General features: G+C 42.2%; 2 protein-coding genes across 4 annotated transcripts in view; one reads left to right on the top strand and one right to left on the bottom strand.

Annotated features, from left to right (window-relative positions):
• LOC124175448 (calcium and integrin-binding protein 1-like) overlaps positions 1–14,108 on the top strand; it is a 46,711-nt gene that overhangs the window by 6,215 nt on the left and 26,388 nt on the right. The gene's annotated exons all lie outside the window — the stretch shown is intronic.
• Positions 1–14,108, bottom strand: part of LOC124175436 (neuroligin-4, X-linked-like) — a 30,203-nt gene that overhangs the window by 11,407 nt on the left and 4,688 nt on the right. The window lies entirely within an intron of this gene.

Here is a 14,108-nt window from a genome sequence, read left to right as displayed (position 1 = left end):
GACTGCGCAACGGTCTACTTCGTCTACAGCTTGTACTTAGCGCCTGAAATAATTTCACCGGGGGTTCGCAGTCGTTTTCTTACGTAACCCTCCAGGGGAGAGAAGCAGTACCAGAGGTCGATCGTCAGCGGTACGGTTAATAATTCACCTGCCACGAGTACTTACTTTAGGTATTTAGACCGAAGTGTCTGCAAGACTGCGAAACCTTAATAAACAGCTTGTACCTACAGGTGTATAGATGGATTTTTGGCTTGAATGGTTCGATCGAGTCAAGTGTAGTTTCGAAATCAACCACGACCTAGATGTTAAAGCACGGTATATATGTATATGTATACACATGTCTCGTACATAGGTATACAGAGCGTAGAAGCGAAAGGCCAAGGTGCGGTTGCCGGAAACCGGGCTCGATATTCAGATATTCAACGTATACAAACCTGTAATAATTCATCGGGACCTCGTTTATTCAATACTCTGCAAACAAACGGCAATCTGCACTCTACCATCGTTGGATTCGTATCATTCGTATATCCTACGTTATATGTGTAATACCTGTCAACCACGAAACTCATATTACAACGTATTTTCACCATTCCGCGAGGACGGATGGCGTGATATCGGCAGAGGGCGAAAGAGAGCGTCACCGTTTATTGTAAAAAATTCTTATAAATCGTTACGCTACGGAGGAAAAAGAATACCTGCCGCAATTACGAAGAACGGTAAAATTTAAATTAATCTGAAATTGATTAAGGGAATCGGTGTAATGAGCTAACTTCGAGGAATGGGGGTAATTATACAGATTCAATCAGGATGTGCGATTACTTTCTGTGAAGCTTCGCTTCTTTTCGAAATGCTGATGATAATTAAGTTTATCATTTATAAGCTTAACCATGAGTAGCAATTGCTGGGAAACAGATCGATAAACTAAATATAAGTTTCAATTATTCGTCTGAAATAAATCTATACATTCATGCGACCAACTTCCTGGCTTGAACTGTATAAAAAATTCATCGGTTTCTCTGAAGATAGTTGCAGCCTGATAAAATCTACGAGGGTGAGTTAGCAAAATGCAGTAATAAATACGATTGCATAACGTAATTGACTTGAGTAAGTCTTCGTAGAAGAGGAAAAAAATGCCTCAATCAATATTGATACGAGGTAGCGGTGGACCGCCGCGGTGTATCTTAAAATCCGACGTCGCATCGATAGAATAACAAAAAAGTAGCATCGGGAAGAGAGATAAAGAGCGAAATAGGGGAAAGAAATATAGCACGAGAAAAGAAAAATCTGTGCCGACTAAATCCTCGTATTTCAACGTCGCAATAAACGCGGGGATGGTGGTCGTGTACACACTTTAAGAAAGTCTCCGAATTCACAGCACAGGGTTTCGATATTCGTCACACGGTTCGCGAAAACTCGCTTCATGGTAATAGGACAGGGTTGTTTTTTTTTTTTTTATTATTTCATCCCTTTTTAAAACGCATACAGTGTACTCGGCGCACACGCGTGTCGTATATACCGAGGTTGAGTCAATAATATCGTTAGCAAAAGAAAAGCATAAAATATGTATACGTCGTGTCGTGATGGTGAAAAGAAATCCCCGTCAAGTTGGTAAAATCTCGGAGACGGGATAAAGTGTATAGGATTCGACATACATTTGCCAGTGGAGATAGGAAGCCGGCAGATCCATGCACATATTTACCATGTACCTTCGTATGTGTGTACCGTATATGATATAAACGGAGAAGGAAAAAGGAGACGAAACAAGTGGAGCGGATAACGACGCGCTAAGGGGAAAAAACAAGAATTTGAAAAAATATTATTTTAATGCATAAAATACGTATTTTCAAGACGGAATTACATGTATCGCGTAGCGAGTCTCTGACCTTTAGAAATGTAAGCGGGGAATCGAACCCCGCTTATGAAAACTGAACTTTATCGGATCCCTGGGAGAATCGGACTCCCCGAGAGACGTCGGTGAGAAGCGTCGTTCAATCGAGATTGAAAGAGGTCGATTTCCGTCAACCTGATACTCACAATCAGGCTGGCTCTCTTCGAGATTAAACCTTATTATGTAACTACAGACGAGGCTTTTCACGGAATTTCAGTAAGCGATACAATTTCGCGTGTATTCGCACCTGGGAAATTCCGATCCGTTCGTAATTTTTAGCTGTCGTATGCCTACGTATACGTGGTTTATTCAGGTTGCGTACGCACAGGAAAAACCGAGAAAAGTCGGGGAATCTTTTACAAGAGGGAAAAGTCAGGGAAACGTCAGAGAATTTCGAAAATAAGACTGTAATTTTGAGTCTGTCAAAGAAATAAACTCGTTCTTGTACAAAGTATTATCGATCTTTTAAGAAAAAAAGAAAATTGGATTTGAAATTTTGTTTCCTCGCACCACTTCATACATTCTATACCTATATATTAGTTAACAACAAACCTTCTTTCGTTTTTTTCTTACGGAAAATCGCAGGCATTATTGTGTAAAAAAAATTTCATTAATTAGCGGCATATTTCTTGAAAGGTTAGTGAAAAAATTCTGTTCGAAGGCTGAGATACCTACTTGGAAAAGTCAGGGAATTCCAGAACCCTGTTTATTATACGCCCTATATTATATGTGCACCTCCCAGCTCGGTCTGAAAGCTGCAGCCGAGTTTCAGACCTCCGGGGCTTACTATACGTTCTTCAGAAAGTACCGTGGTAATGAATTTTCCTTCACTTTTACCAGATTAAACTTTACATTTGTAATTTCATTTAGTCCTCATCGCGGAGAGTTGAGGGTCATGAAAAAAGTAATCGACCGTGTACGTGATTTTTTTCCTTCGATCTTACGACGTATGACAACAGTTTCGATAATATGAAAATTAATTGTACAGACGCCTAAAATATATCTCTATGTTTTTGTAGACACAGTCTGAAAAATCGGACGAAGTCTTTATTGTATTATTCTCGTATAAAGCTAACGAAAATTGAATATTCATAACAGGCGGTGTATCTTCCGTCAGAGTCGTAAGCCTCTGGCAAAACTGTCCCGCTCGTTTACCTTCACCAATTTCCACGACTTCGGGAGGAAAGATCACTGCTGCGAGCTTTGATGTATCTAAAGGTAGTGAAAAAAAGAAGAGAAAAAACAAATAAAAAATGCCGTCGAAATCAATTTTACACACGCGAAGCCTAGGCGGAAGAAAAACGGTGATCACTCAAAAATCCTATCCTCCATATCCTCCGGGCTGCTCTCACGAGTAGACACGTATATAATACACACATACATATCTATTCGTAAAATTGGATACTTCAGCTCGAAAGCTTGTTCTTCTTTGCATAGAAAACAGATAGCATTGTGTGCGCGTATATATCCATATGTGTATTTTCGACGCAACACAGAGTGCCCGGATAAAAATAAGAATGTAAAGTGCAATTTGGTAAAAGTGAGAAAATTCAATACAGTCTATCTCAATAAAGGCAAGCCCCAGAGGTCTAAACTTGGCAGACTTTCAAGTCCCAATAGGCGCTGCACTGCGAGTGGATACATAAGGTATATGCAAATTACAAACGAATCAGAATTTTTACACCGGTATATTTTGCAGCGTTCGTACATGCAAATGTATTAGTCGCTCGAAAAATGTACATGTACGCGTACCTGCTTTATATATTTGACTATACGAAAGAGGAACTGACGGTGATCTTAACGCAGGTAGGAGTACCTAATCAAGTTATTTATTTTATTATCGTCAAGGAATCCACCATACAAATTCTCCTCTACCTATCAGCGGAATGAGATTGCTTCAACGAAAATTGGTGTGTATACCTATACAATATAATATGTACATACACACATACATGCGCAAACATGCCCGATCGAGTTATGCCGCCGTTTGTTACTAGCTACACCGCGTATAATAGCATTTACTCGAGATAGGTATACCTACATCACGGGAAAAACCTCTTCGCGGTAATGCAATTTTTTTTCCCCCCATTTTTTTTCTTCTCCTTTTCCCTCTCTCATTATCGAACATTCTCGCCCCAGCTCTTTGTACGTATGGATATATGCACTGTACCCTTGTCGATCGATGCGTTAAATAAACCATTTACTCAGCCAGAGAGGGTAAAAAGGTAGGTACAAGATAATTGGGTTCTATGTAACATCCTTTTGGAACGAATTTATTTTTAAATTGTTCGTTACATGTATACATGAAAGTTCAAGTGTGGCGTCGTGAAAGAAAGAAAAAAAAAAAAAACACAAAGAAAAATTGACGAAAATTGAAACATTTTTGAAGTTTAGGTGATACTACGAGGTGGAACTGAATTTCAGTATAATTTACTTCACGGAGAGTTCGCAGGTTCTGTAGGTATATGTATTCGTCCTAAAACTGACTCTGTACTCGATGATCGGTGTAATTTTTTTCCCCCTCCTCGATCGACTTGTTCGTTTTTTTTTTCGTCTTTTCACTCTCAGCACTTATGTCTCATATTTGGGAGGTAATTTGTCTCGCTATGGGAGAAGTGGAAGGGTTGGATGGGCGGGGGGGGGGGGGGGGATATCCTCTATACTTACACGTGTATTTAATATCTGTCTCTGTCGCTCTCTCTGTCTCCGAAGACCGTCCATCAGTCGTGACAGAAATAACAAACTTTGGTGGAAAGTAGAACTTAACGTAGAGGCGTCGCTCAGACGCGAGCGGAAAGGGGGTGAAAAGATAAAAAAAAAAAAAAAATAGAAATAAAAAAGAAACGTACATTCCTGCAGCGGTAACATTTCATGCCCCCCCCCCCCCCTCCCGTATATGTATATGCGGAGAAGATAAAGCAGGAGAAACTACGCGGAAGCGGAACACGAATCGTGGACGGAAAGCGATGTTGAAGTTGTGAAATTTCCCCCCATTATGCATTTCCTGCGGGAAAATGTAGAGATCTGGTGGAAAGAAGGTAAACGATCGAGTGAGGAAGAGAATTGAAACGTTGATCATCGTCGTCGTCTGACCAAACGCTAATTACACCGTACACCGATCAGGTAATAAAATCCTCGATGGTGGAAATAGCCACAGGTTGCAGAGTTGTATTTGAAAATGGATCGCTAATGCCCGTTCACGGGTAGGTTGAGAAAGTTTTTCTCACTACCCTTATATATGTATTGTATAATACGGGGGCCTAGCCGTGTGGCATACACTTCTCAAACGACCGCCGTATCCATTAGAATCCTATTCAGTGGTTTTTACGCTGCCGCGGGTCACTCCCGACTCACTTGACTCGCCTCGACTCGACTCTCGGCATAACCCTCCACGGTTTCTCGCGCTTCTCGTTACGCAGAATTAGCCCCGTCTTTAAGGGCATTGATCCAACTGAGTGGAACAAATTAGGGATACCGAGGGTAGAATTTATCTTCAGAATTCTGACCTCATCCACCCGGGGAATTGCACTGATTTTTTGGAACGCTGGGAGAATACAACAATATGAATAAGAAACGAGGAAGAAGAAGAAGAAGAAGAAGAAGGAGAAGAAGAAGGGACAGATGGAAAGGTTGAATATACCCGGGAAACGGAGGAACAGAAATTATTTCGTCAATTCTTATAATATTCGTTTACCCGTCAGCCCTGTAAAGAATATATTTCCCTTTCATTTAGACTATTTGTCGTACCTATGTACCTGCCTATAATATTATGTACCTATATATCCGTCGCGAGTTACGCAGAACGATGAATAATTCCAACCCTCCGTCTCGTCGGCTTCGATCTGTTTTTTCAACTACTCCACAAAGCGGCAGAGTTTGTTGCGAAAATAATTCTTTGCTTTCGAATAAAAATTCGAAACATGATACGCAGGTATTTATACCAAGGTACGGGTTTAGGGTCTGGTAAAAAAAAAAAACAACAACAACAACAAATCAATTCTTTTCTCAATCAATATGCAAGTATAATTCATATCAGAAATCTTGGTATTTTCGATGCTGAAAGTATTCGATCTTTTCAATTCCTCGTCAGAAAATCCGGTTATATTATAAATAAATTCCCGGCATCGTGCAGGTTGAATGCCTATATTGAATTTCCAATAACATGAGGAATGTATAAATGAATTCCAAAGAAAAGTACGAATTTTGCGGGCCTGCGAATAATTTAACGTGCCTATATCTACAACGCTTCTCCGATATCTTAAAAATTATCATCGATTCGTATTATTTTTCGCGCATAACTCTCCCGCAGTTGCAAACAACGTTTACGACCTCGACTAATTTCCATTTCCACCTTAGCTCCTCTGTGTATAAAAAAAGTCGGAAAAAGCGCTGCTGCACGTTGATTGCGATTGGAAGAAAAGCAAAAGGAAGAAGTAGAAGAAGAAGAAGAAGAAGAAGAAGAAGAGCAAATATCCTTGGCTTCTGAATTACTCGACAGAAGCAAATAAACGTATCGCATACATACACGGACAGTATAATAAGAGGAGCGCAGATGAGCGCCACTTGTCAGGGTTATATCGACACGTGGTAATTGGCAATAAGACCGAGCTACTATAACGTCTACCGACACCCCCAGCGCCGGTTGTTAAACCGGTAAATAGCTCGGGCCTTCCCTCTTCCATACACACCTACGTGAACGTACATCACGCGTGCAGGCGTGGCCGTATGGCGGGAATAAGACGGTCCGCAACCTACAGAGATGGCACCGATCTGAATTACCTCGATAGTCAGCTGCTCCGTGTCCTCTCGCTCGCTGTAAATTCGCCTTACACCTCCCCCTTACACATCCTCTCCACTCTTCACGCATGCGGGTTCATTCCACACACTGGTCCACTCGCAATCAGAGACGTACAGGGTGCGTCTGTGTATTCGCGGGACGGAGGAAGGGCGGGATAATTCGATAGGGCGCGATAAGGGCGGCGAGATATTTCGATGATCCTACCCCTCTGCAACCCCTTTACCCCGTGGGATGTCTCCGTTCCTCGTTCCGACGTAAGCCTGCGGGATGACGACGTTAAGTCGTTGCTAAATTCCACGCGAGCCGGGCACGTATTACCTACTCCACCTACGCTGCCTCTGCGCTTTCCCTTCTGTTTGTTGCCGCACGCGTGTTCACTTCACCTCCGAGGCATCGTCTTATCCCGGCGTTGTGTAGAGATATTTCAAGAAATTTTCCACATCCGTGGACGCGGGATACGAAGGAGCATCGTCTTGAAGCTTGTAACGTTGTATCGTGACGATTCCGGATGTAGAAAAACCGCTATTTTGCGTTTTTTTAATTGTCTCAAATCCAGTAAACTGTAGTAAAACGAAACACACTCACGCGGAGAGATGACAAAGAGATCTGGTTTTAATCGAAACTGCAGGAAAAGAGGGACAGATTTAGGTTTTTGGTAAAAAAATACCCGTGTCAACTATATTTTTTACTATAAATTTAGCAGGTTTTACCTTGCACAGAGTGGTTTTCACTGTTCTAGACTAAATTCTGCATTTTGCAAAGTATATTTTACCAAAAAACCTCATGTGTCCCTCATTTCCTGCAGTTTTTAGTAAAATCTGCTCTTTTATATTCTCCGTACATATATCGAAATCTCAAGGGTCCCTTGAAAATCACTTTAATGCTAAGAAAATAGTAATCTTTTCCCGAGTATTTCGTTACGATAATGTTACTAACTTTAACCTCGCGAAGGTACTGGATTTCATAACGCCGAATATTCGTAGCGTAGACAGCGTGTGAATCACACGCCCTGCCATTCTGCCTGATGAGTAATTGAAAGGATAGTTTTGTCGCAAATTTATTTTGTATCGCTGAAATATGCTGCACAAATCCGCCATGAATTCGCAAAGGTAGGATACGTCGTAGGGTATGATATATCATCGTTTTTTGATTACCGCGGCCGGGACGGAGTCTAATTGTCAGTTCACTTCAGAGAATGATAAATAGCGTTCAAGTCGCTATCATATTACGACCGAAATCTCGATTGTGGAAGAAAATTTTTACAAGTTCGAAAAAAATTCTCGAGAATTCGACGAACTGCGAAGAAGCAGCATTTTATCTTCCGCTGCAGACGGAGCAAATAACATTTCAACGATTCTGAATTCCCTGACATATCCAGAAGATTTGGAGGCTTTCCCTTATCCTTCGCAGGGCATACCCTGATTTCACACGAATTCGACGGTCTTTGAGCGCGGTTGAAAAATTCAACACAATTTTCCGCACCGAGCGAAATATTTCAAGTGTCGGTGATTGTTGTTGTTGTTGTTGTTGTTTTATACTCGACGCTCGTATATTTTCACACTTTTCATTCGTCACTCTGACCAACATAGAATACGTTCGTTGAAATAACATAAATAACGAATAATATTTGCGAATTAAAAACGCGTTGCGGAACGATCGAAAAATATTGTTAAAATATACAAGAATATTTATTTAGCGTGATGACGTATATGTTACGGCTTCAGGGTCGTCGCTGAACAAACTGAAAAAGAAACAAACAGTTCTTCCGTAACGGTAGCTAGACGGCGCTAGATAATCCCTCACATCGTTGGACAGTAATAACGTAGATTTCATGCAGGGTTCGTACGTCTATCGGCGCATGAAGAGTACCTTATACCTCCAGCAATCGCGGGCAGCTGACGCGCGTGGATATGGAAGAGGCCCATCGACGACGGCCGTTCCAGCGGGTAAATGCAATCAAGATTACGAGCTTATCGAGAACCAAAGCGGCTTACGGTAAAACCCCCGATCGCAGCGTCTACGAAACCGAATTATACTTCGCCTTGGTAAATTGACTATGCAAACATCGTGGAGGGGGCGAATATGACGAACGGTAAGGAGTAAGGTAATATCTTAGTAAGGGGTACCTACAACGTAACATGTCACGACGCTCGCTATGAATTATGCTCAATTCGTCGCTAGGTCTCGGCAATTCCCTTGATCAGTCCACATTGATCTAGGCTCCAAGTATGGAGGGTAGAGGTAAAGAGGACTACGTATATCCGTGTATGGAAAGTGTCCGTCAAATATAGGGAAATTGGGATGGCGTTGCGGCAGCAAAAGTTCCACAAAGCGCCAGTCAGATCGTTACCCTTGTTGCTTGTGAGTTCCATTCTGGTGACTTTTTGGCCGACACTCTTGCAGTTGTAAATCTATACGATCTACTTCTTCTTACCTTTACTATTCGTAGTTCTAAGATAGGCATACGAGAGATTATCAAGCAGTGGTTTATTCGATTCCGACCTAATTCCGAGCGTGTCCCTTCATTCGGAAGTGATTTGCTATGATCCGTCTCTTCTCGAGTACCTTTCCCTTCGGTCCGAACACCGGCTACTTCCGGACTGCGAGCCCAAGGACATACTGCACGACAATTTGGAAAGAGGTGTTCTCGTTCCGCTCGAGGAGATGTGGGATTCGAACCTGATGGATTGCCGATATCGATCGGAGGTCTTGGCGGGTGACTACCGAGGACACGATGTCTGTACAGCGGCGAGAAGGAGGAGGATAAGCTGCAGCCAGGACGCGATGATGCCTCACGTGACGCGCACCCGGCCGGTCCTGTATTTGATCAAGTCCAATCACAATTCCAACCTGACCTCACTTAACCCACCAATACGGGAGGCAATATTGGGGGACAGGTATGAGGTGGCACGGCAGAAACGCGCCGGAATATGCCAGCTACCATGTCGAAGAGTTTTTACCCTGAGCTCTGGGGGCGACTGTCACCAGCTGGCACAACGCCTGAAGACGTCTCAGAAGAAATCGATACGGAAAGCAGCTTTGCTTTGCTCACTGCCCGAGAGAAACAAGAGGCTCGAGACAATTAGAGAACGATGCTAAAGCCCGTCCGAGAATACGAGTTCAACTTGTCAGTTGTCACGTGCCGAGGCTACATGCACCGTTTCCGCGTTCGGGTAGCTCGGTTGGAAACAGTTTTGATGAAAAATTGAAATCGGACAAGTGCGAGTAGAACTTGCGTCTTGAGGGTTCCGGAGAAATTTAATTCCTTTTTTTTTTATGCGATAGAACTGCAAATGAATTATTTTCAGACTTTTTCCTTTACTTGCGCTGTGAGACCTTGCTTCTCTTCAAATTTCATGATTCTAGGTCAAAGGGAAGTAAGATATGTTTTCCTGAGTGAGCTTGCGAGTATCAAACTGTGTGACATAAATGGTCGTTTCTTTTGATTGCGTCGACTTGGAAACTAATTATTTACCCCCCCGAGGGACCGTAGACCTTGGTATTTGATATTACTTTCAACTTGATACATCTAATCGTTCATGAGAAAAAGGATCTTGACGGACGGACAGACTGACAACGAAGTGATCCTATAAGGGTTCCGATTTTTCCTTTTCAGGTACGGAGGCTAAAAATGAAGCCGAATTGAGAGCGAGAAAAGAGAGTAACAGGACTGTTCCCAATTTCGATTCGTTGTACAATTCAGCGAAGAGAGAAATAAATTAGTCTCGTACGGTTTTGTATCAGAGTGTTCGCACGGTATGGTTGCGAATATGAAAACACTCCGAGAAAAACCATTATCTGTTAAGTTGTCTCTACGGCGAGTAACGAACGGTGGTATAAGTGTGAAGCTTTTCGGGATACTGTAAGCGAGTGTTAAAAAACCTCTTTGTTGGGTTACGGGTGTATACAGCTAATAGCTCGTTAAAGTACCCAGTGAATTTTGCGCAGTCTTCCGTCTGCGCGGAGCTTTTGAAGACGAGCGAAAAACGTTACAGACACGTAGCTACGCCCAGGTATATTAGCTCCAACAATGTAGGAAGATTAGCTTTAAGAGTTGAGGCTGCAGCAGGTACGAGGGTGTGATGTGCAAAATGCTTTATGGGTGCTCTTCCCTTCCCTCCTTCCATTATTCTCTCAGCCTACCATTCTACCCTTTCAAACGAGACACCGCGATTCTTCAAATTTTTCATTCCGTCTTATGGGATGTTGAAGAGGACGTATGGGGCTACCGCGCTTGGAGAAATATAACTAACAATTTTCCTTCCCAACGGGATGAAAAATGAAAAAAAAAAGGAGAGGGGAACAAAATCCGTTCGTATATGAAACGCTGGGTAAAAAATGTGAGAAGAGATGCCAGAGTTCGGCTTGAATCCAGTCCCGAAAGCAGTGCCCTAAACCCTGAACCTAGGCCACCCTTGTACAGCTACCGCGCGGTAACTCACGGATGCTGGCGGATTTATTTATTTACCAGGGCAAGGGAATGATTCGACCGCGAACACCGTTGCGAATGCATCATGTATGTATGTATTTACTTGTGTATGTATGCACGTATGTACCTACTCCGCGGAAATCCATCTCTGCGCGCGAAGACACGGGGGAAAAAATAACGATATATAACGTGAAAGCAAGAAAAAAAAAAAAAACAAAAGAAAATGAAAATAAAATGAAATAAAACGGGAAAACGACAACGCGATATTAATTGTGTTGGGGAGAAAATGTACAGGGTTAAAATGAGAGCTGTGCGTTCAATTCACACGAGGTACGTGATGTATTTTTTGGTTAATGTTGTATATATCGCATGACGCAATCTCAGGGGACGTTACTTGATTACGAGATTTTGCAGTATACAGCGGTTCGATAATTTCTTTTTTCATTTTTCATGATATATTCTTGTCATGGAAGAATTACGAAGCTTGTGACACGTTATACGTTTTATGATTACACGCGTTGGTATGAATTTTTGGCGAAAGTGGAACCAGCTGCAGTTGAATGCGAAATCGAATCGCGATTTCTTTATGTCTGAATGTTGCTTTATTAGGTATCTACAAATTACTGGGCTCAACTTCTGTATCTATTGATTCGATTTCTACACGGAGGAACTTTTGGCATCAATTTTCGCTTTATTCTTTGTCCATAATAATAATAAAATTTACCTATGAATTTAGGGATAATCGAGGCAGTATTATAAGAAATCGCATAGTGATTGTGAAAATGCAGAGTTAATATCTATTATATTACGAGTCTCATTTTCGAGATTACATCGTAGTACCGTAATTCATTATTTATGCCTGTAACTTTTTTACACTCCCAATTTCCCAACAATAAGTAATACCTTTTCTGAACTTACAGTACCAACGCTTATTCGTCAAAATAACCATAACTCGTATAGAAATAGTAAGATCTCCTGTTATTGTCGGAATGGCCATTACTGTACCTGGATTATTCTTAAAATCTTAAATTTTATTGCAATTATGGACAAATAATAAAGCAAATATTGATAACAAAAGTCTCTCCGCGCGTACAATTGAAAACCGTTCGTCAAGTTCAACTTTTGCGGTTACACGCGCTCGGTTTTTTTTTTTTTTCTTTTCAATTCCTCTCAACTTGGTTAAACTCTCGAAGTGATCCGCGTGTATAATACGTTCGATCGTGCAATACGACGGTATGAAACCCTGCGCCTTTTACAGTCTCGACATACGTACACCGCCGATATAAATAGTGCCATAAATAAACCGGTGCAATAAAACTGCACTATCGGTGAATTGGCTCGAAGGGCGGAGGCAGTGAAAATATCCTAAAGTTGTTCGTTTATTTGTTTACTCATTTTTTTCGTCATTCTCAAACCTATCTCTTTCTTTTTCCTCGACACCCACGGAGCGGGAAATCCGTGACGAGGTAAACAGCGCGATGCCCTCGCAACTCTGCAGGATTTTTCCCCGGTAGAAAAGGCAACGGCAACAGCAACAGCCGTAACTCAGGCACCCTGGGCCGTTGGTGGATTTATTTATTTACCAGGGACCACTTCGACCACCACCCCGCGTTACACCGGCTCTCTCGAGCGGCACGAGACCGGGTGTTTTATATCATTCCCGTACCTACGCATCTCGCCCTCCTCCACCTCCACCTCCACCTCCATCTCTACCTCGCCTGTGTGCCAGAGCGCTTCCCCCGCAACGATTCGCTGATCAAGTTTGTCACGAAGATGGACAAAAACAGGGCCGAGAGATAACCGCGGGAGCACGAATAACCGAGGTATGTATAATACATGCCACGTTACGGTTTTCCACCTGATTCGGGCTAATGATTAGAGATACCTACCCGCGTCACGCTCGTTTTGACCATTTCTCGCATGCAGCGAACCGTCGGAGAGGAAAGTAGAGGAGAGAGAAGGGGGGGGGGGGGGAGGAATGGAAAAACGTACTTTGATTTGTATGTTAGTTTTTTCCCTCATTCAACGCGTGTCGAGTTCTAAAAGTCCCCGAGTGTTCAGCTCCCCCCCCCCTCGGGGTTCAACCATTCTTTACAAAGACTGTAATGAATGATCTCGCTGGTTTTTTTCTTTCTTTTTTTTTTTCAAAGAGAGACTGCTACACCGAGAGCTTTGGAATCCGCCTTTTATCTGACCCTCATTTTGCGGGTGAAAAAAAATTTGTCGCTCATATACATATAGCGCTTGCGAGATTGAATAATTCCCGTTTCATTCTCAACTCTGCCGGAAATTTAACGTAATTGATATAGGTTATACGCAGGATTTATAGAAATATCGATTTACGTTGACGAAAAATTTTCATCGTCGACTAGGGATTTTTTTCCCAAATATATGTATATAACCTATCCATGGGGATAGCGCGCGGTGTTACAACTCTCGGTTTAAGTTTCATATGTTCGAGATTCCGAAGCAAACTTTAAGTCGGCGCGAAGAAAAAGAGAATACCACTGGGACGGCGAAAAAAGTGTTCCATATTCGTCTCACTTCCGCTTTTGATAGCTTATTTATGCATGGGAGACGCGTGAAAGCATAACCAAAGGGATTCGCAAACTGCGAAGAGCATTCAAATGAAGATGAATTACTGTCGGGACCGAGTCCGGTTATCGCCACGCGGTTAATAATTTCCGAGAGGGTAGATAAAATCATTTCAGTTTCGTCGTATGTCGGGAGATGAAAGAGACAAGTTAAGGTGTTCGCTCCCCTCATTACTGCCCCCTTATCGCTTTATAGGTATGACGTACCACGATTTAATTGCACAATCCATGTACAATAAGCAGCATGCTCACGTACATGTGTATGTGTATATACATACATACATACATATATATATAAGGCATTCCACCCTAAACCGACCTACGCCTGATCTTCACGATCGACGATTTTGTTTATTTTTAAGTATGGTTTATAGTGTATAACAAAATCATCCTTCACTA

The sequence above is a fragment of the Neodiprion fabricii genome, chromosome 2, assembly GCF_021155785.1.
Source record: "Neodiprion fabricii isolate iyNeoFabr1 chromosome 2, iyNeoFabr1.1, whole genome shotgun sequence".
Lineage (NCBI taxonomy): Eukaryota > Metazoa > Arthropoda > Insecta > Hymenoptera > Diprionidae > Neodiprion > Neodiprion fabricii.
Note: the sequence above shows the minus strand (reverse complement) of the source record. Positions and strands in the feature narration are given on the sequence as shown.